Source organism: Carlito syrichta, unplaced genomic scaffold, assembly GCF_000164805.1.
Source record: "Carlito syrichta isolate Samal-C Ts95f unplaced genomic scaffold, Tarsius_syrichta-2.0.1 Scaffold308816, whole genome shotgun sequence".
Classification (NCBI taxonomy): Eukaryota; Metazoa; Chordata; class Mammalia; order Primates; family Tarsiidae; genus Carlito; species Carlito syrichta.
Window position 1 is genome coordinate 384,176 of NW_007252912.1, and position 6,087 is coordinate 390,262.

Genomic DNA, 6,087 nt, shown 5'->3' on the forward strand with positions numbered 1-6,087 from the left:
TGTACATCTGTTTCCACCTGGCCCAGAGCCTGCGCTCCACATGGCCTTGTGTTTGGGGTTGTCGGGCCTGGTGGAGAGCCCACCATGTAACCGGGGAACGCAGGATCGTAGGCCAAGGCAATCGGAAGTCTCAACTGCTGAGCTCTTACAATGAGCAACGACGCATTTAATATTCTCTACTTCATCCGATCCCATGGTGAGAAAGTATCATTATCATAAATGAGTTGCCATTTTACTGAGCTGGAAGTAAGCTGAGACTTGCCTAAAGTTATGCAACCTTGTAAGTCCCTCCCCTCCTCTAGGACCGCTGACACCCTGGAGCCAGGAGGTCCTTGCCCTGCACCTGGTAAGCTACACTGCCTCTGTTCCTCTGCAGAGGAAGGATGGGTTTGCCTGAGCTGTGAAGGACAGGTGTATATCCTGCAAGGACACATTTGTCCCTTGGCCCTGGTCTGCCTCTGCAGCAGGGAGCAAGGATGCTTCCAGTTTCTGGCCTTGCCTCCTTCCCCTAAAGATGGGCAGCCCTCCCCTCCCTCCACCACACCCCCAGCTCCCCAGCCAGCCCCCTGCAATCTGTACAGGGCACCGTGAAAGAACCGAAGCTGAGGTCTACTTGATGTGTCCATGTCATCTGCAGGGGTCTTATGGGCCAGAAAAAAACACAAGCCATTTGGAGGGAAATTTATGAAAGGGTGAAGCACATCTCAACCTGGGAGCAGAAAAATGGGACACGTGCACCTCAAGGGATTTTTATCATATCTTGTTTCATTTGTCTTTTGAAAAAGCCACATAGGTACATGGGACAAAATTCAAAAGGTACAAGCAGATATGCAGTGATAGTTAAATTAAAGACAGGGTCTTACTCTGTCACCTAGGCTGGAGTGCAGTGGCACAATCATGGATCACCATAGTCTGAACCTCCTGGGCTCAAGCAATCCTCCTGCATCAGCCTCCTGAGTAGCCAGGATTACAGGTACTTATCACCACACTCGGCTAATTTTTTTTTAAAAATTTTGTAGAGACAGGGTTCACTATGTTACCCAGGCTGGTCTTGAACTCCTGGCCTCAAGTGATCCTCCTGCCTCAGCCTTCCAAAGTGCTGGGATTACAGGTGTGAGCCACTGCACCTAGCAAGAGCCATTTTTTCCATCCCTTATCTGTAACTTCTCTGTGTCCTTTGCTCCTTTTTCCTTTGGGTTGAAAGCCTTCTTACAGGTTTGTAAGAATACTTACTACACGTCAGGAGTATGCCTATGATTCAAATGGCTTTATAGAGAAATAGCCTAAGTGTTATGAGGCCCAGGCCTCTGCCCCACCCCTTACCCTCTGCTAGAGGCCCTGCTTTGGACTCATTGAGGAACTGGGGGAAGGCCCTGAGGAGAGACCCTGGGACTGCCTAGCTTGTGGGGAGAAAGGTCATACTGGCTGTCATGCAATACAGAAGCAAGGCTTTCTCCTCAGGAGGTGCCATTCTGTCAGCCTGGTTCCAGGGTTGCCGCCTGTGGCCACCCAGGCTCACACTGCACAACTCCAGGAGGCGCCACTTATGTGAACTCTAATATGAACTTCCTCCTACCCCTGGAGTTAGGTGACATGGTGGCGCTATTGAGGCCCAAATGAAGCCAGCTATGGGCAGTTAGAACTGGTCTCTGCTTTCTCATTGTGGGACTGGGTCTATAGCTGTGTGTGCATTGACCCATCCTTGCGAGGAGCAGGACAGCCCACACGGCGTGTCTGTGCTAACATGGGCTTGGTTTCCTACAGAGATGACCTTCCCAGCCTAGTCAGTTCACCCAGAAGGGGAGTACCCAGGGTCGCTTTGCCAGGGACAGAGGAGATGCCCCTGAGAGGAAAAACTTAGGAGGAGCCCGGAGAGCTGAGGACAGGTGGAAAGGAGGCCTGAGGAGAGCTGGTGACTGCTCTGGGCTTTTGGTAGTGCCCAGAGCCCCAGGCAGCTGAGAAATGGGGCAGCTTGTTTAATCCATAGGTCCCGAGTCTCTCAGCAGAAGCCCAGTAGTGCCTGGGCCTGTTCCCAGATGTGCTGAGGAGTAGCGGGCAGGGGCCTCTGGCACTGCCTTGTTAGAGGCCAACCTCCAGGCCAGACCCCCAACTGCCCCGCCAGCTGGCCTCAGAGCAGGGCTGACCTGGGTAGCAAGGAGTCTAGGAGTCTGCATTTCCCAAATAGCCATCTTGGAGCGAGGCCTGCGGATCTGCCTGGAAGGAGGCAAGTGCATGGGAGCAGAGTCTCTGTGGCTGGCTGGGTGAAAGAGAGACCGTGGGGGCTCACAGGCCCCCCCCTTGGGAGACTGGTATTTGATAATGCTGGGATCCTTGGCAGAGACAGTTCTGGAAACTACCCCGAGTTCCGCAGCTGGCGCTGCACAGTCAGGCTGTAGGCCTGGGTTCTGTCTAGGGACAGAGGCAACATTTTAGACTACTTGTCACCTGGTGCAGAGAGTGTGGGCAGTCTGGGATTAGGACTCCTCTGAGGAGTACTGGAGAGGAGTGCAGCCCCTCCCTTCCTCTAGGCCCTCTGCCGGGTGCAGTGGCAGTGAGGCCAGGAGAGGGGTTGGGGAGGAAGCCCCTGGCAGGGAACCAGAGTGTGGGAGTTAGGGGCTGCCCCGCACCATTCCCAGCCCCAGGGAAAGGAAACGTGCACCTTATTGCAGTTTCAGTGACAGTCCTCTGGCCTACTGGGTAGAGTCTGACTCAGTGGCGGGCACCCAAGGCTTGTCAGGCCCACACGAGGCTGGTTCTCAGATTCTGAGGCCAAGGGCAGGAGGCCAAAGTCGGCTTGGCTCTTTCCTAGAATTTTGTGAGGCTCTGGGCTTGTCTCCAGCCTAAGATGCTAGATGAGCACTGTCCATCCAGAACTTTCTGCAGTGATGGAAATGTTGTCTGTGCTGTCCAGTACAGTAGCCACTGGTCACATGCGCACTTACAGTGGGCTGGTGTGACTTGAGGAACTGCACTTTAAATGCCATTTAGGTGCTTACTGTGTCAGCACATGTACTAAAATTGGGACAATACAGAGAAGATCAGCATGGCTCCTGCACAAGGATGACATGCAAATTCGTGAAGCATTCCGTATGTTTACGAAAACTACCTACAAAAAAAAAACAAAACAACTCTGGATTGGATGGCTTTACAGCAGAATTCTACAAATCATACAAGGAGGAACTGATACCAATCCTATTGAAAGAATCCAGGCAATTGAAAAGGTTGGAATTCTCCCCAAATCATTTTACAAAGCTAACTTCACAGTGATCCCCAAACTGGGTAAAGAGCCAACAAAAAAAGAGAACTACAGGCCAAAATCCCTTATGAACATAGATACAAAAATCCTCAACAAGATTCTAGCAAATCGGAATCAAAAACACATCTCAAAAATCATCCACCATGACCAAGTAGGCTTCATTCCCAGGATGCAGGGCTGGTTCAACATTTGCAAGACCATAAATGTAATTAAATACATCAACAGATGTAAAAACAAGAACCACATGATTATATCACTAGACGCAGAAAAAGCTTTTGATAAAATCCAGCATCCTTTCTTGATAAAAACTCTCAAACACCTAGGTATAGAAGGAACATACCTCAAAATAATAAGTCCCATCTACGATAAACCCACAGTTAACATATTGCTAAATGGAAAGAAACTGGAAACATTTCCCCTGAAAACTGGAACAAGACAAGGCTGCCCACTCTCACTCCTCTTGTTCAACATTGTATTGGAAGTCCTATCTCGGGCACTAGACAAGAGAAGGAAAGCAGGGGTATCCAAATAGGAAAAGAGGAAGTCAAATTATTCCTCTTTGCTGTTGATTATGACCTTGAAAATCCCAGAGAATCTGTCAAAAACCTGCTTGCACTGATAAAGGACTTTGGCAAAGTCTCAGGATACAAAATAAGTGTGCAAAAGACAGTTGTATTCCTATACACCAACAACAAGCAGGCAGAGATCCAAATTAAAAGAACAATTTCATTCACAATAGCCACCAAAAATTGAAATACCGTGGCATCTTCCTAACCAGAGAAGTGAAAGACCTTTACAAGGAGAACTACAAAACGCTGATCAAAGAAATCCAAGAAGACACAAACAAATGGAAAAACATTCCACGCTCATGGATAGGAAGAATTAACACTGTTAAGATGTCCATCCTACCAAAGGCAATCTACAGATTCAGCGCAATACCCATTTAGTTACCAACATCATTCTTCTCAGACTTGGAAATGATGATATAGAAATTCATATGGAAACATAAATGACCACGAATAGCCAAAACAATCCTTAGCAAATGAAACAAAGCAGGAGATGTCACACTTCCAGACTTCAAACTTTATATAAGGCTACAGAAATCGAAACAGCCTGGTATTGGTACAAGAACAAGCATATAGACCAAAGGAACAGGATAGAGATTCTGGAAGCAAAATCTCAATTTCTTAACCAACTCATCTTTGACAAAGCCTCTAACAGCAACCTCAAAATAGTAGCAACTGGGGAGAAGAGAACCTATTCAGTAAACGGTGCTGGGAAAACTGACTGACCACATGCAGAAAATTAAAACAGGAACCCTACTTATCACCATACACAAAAATTAACTCTAAATGAATCAGAGGCCTAAACGTAAAATCTCACACTATAAGAATCTTAGAAAACGCAGGAGACACCCTTATGAAAATTGGAACTGAAACCAATTCCTATTCAGAACCCTAAATGCCCATACCTTGAGAAATAAGATAGACAAGTGGGACCTCATCAGACTAACGAGCTTCTGCAAAGCAAAAGAAACCATCAAGAGAGCAGGGAGACAGCCTATAGAATGGGAAAAAAATATTTGCCAACTATGTATCTGACAAAGGCCTAACATCCAGGATCTACAAGGAACTCAAACATACCAAAAGGAAAAAACAAACAGCCTCATTAAAAAGTGGACAAAAAGCCGGGCTCGGTGGCTCAGCCTGTAATCCCGCGCCTTGGGAGGCTGAGGTGAGTGGATTGCCTGAGCCCGCGGGTTCGAGACCTGCCTGGGCAACGAGACCTCATCTCCACAATAAATAAAAAAATCAGCCGGGCGTGGTTGCGCATGCCTGTAATTCCGGCTACTAGGAAGGCTGAGGCAGAAGGATCGCCGGAGCCCGGCAGGTCGAGGCTGCGGTGGCCAGGAACGGCCACTGCACTCCAGTCTGGGCGACCGAGTGAGACTCCAACTCAAAAAAAAAAAAAAAAAAAGAAAGGAATTGGCAGTAGTGAGAAACTTTCAGGGGACGGTGGGGGGGGTGGCTTTGGCAGTTGAGGGAAACTGCTAGGGGAGGGAAGGGCATACCTCATCGACAAGGGTAGCTGCATAATCAACATTTGTATACTTAACCCTGAATTGTACCCAATATCTTTATAATAAAAAAAAATGTCATTTAGTTGTAATTGCTTTAAATGTCAATAGCTATGTGTGACTAGTGGCTGCTGCATATTGTATTGGACAGTGCAGCTCTAGAGTCCTGTGTCTCTGAGCCTCTCACCAGGGACTCTGGGCAGTGGGAGGGGATGGCAGCATTGCATATAGAAGCAGGTATCCCGGGCAACTCTCTTTCAGGACCCCTCCCTGTACTGGGGGCTTTTCTATCTTCTAATAAATTCCTACTTTCTGAAAGAAAGAAAGAAAGAGAGAGAGAGAGAGAGAGAGAGAGAGAGAGAGAGAAAGAGAGAGAGAGAGAAAGAAAGAAAGAAAGAAAGAAAGAAAGAAAGAAAGAAAGAAAGAAAGAAGGAAGGAAGGAAGGAAGGAAGGAAGGAAAGAAAGAAAGAAAGGTATCCCAAGAGATTCTAATAAACCCCAGTCCTGTGACAAAATCCTGGGGAAAAGTTTAGATTAAATCAGGGAAACACAGTCTACTCAGTCCTCTTGGATATTTGTTTGTTTATTTATTTATTTTTGTAGAGATGGGGGTCTCACTGTGTTTCCCCAGGCAGACCTCGAACTCCTGGCCTCAAGAGAGCCTCCTGAAGTGCTGGGATTACAGGCATGTGCCACTGTGTCCAACTCCTCTTTTCATAATATGATGCATTTTTTTTTTTTTTTTTTTTGAGTT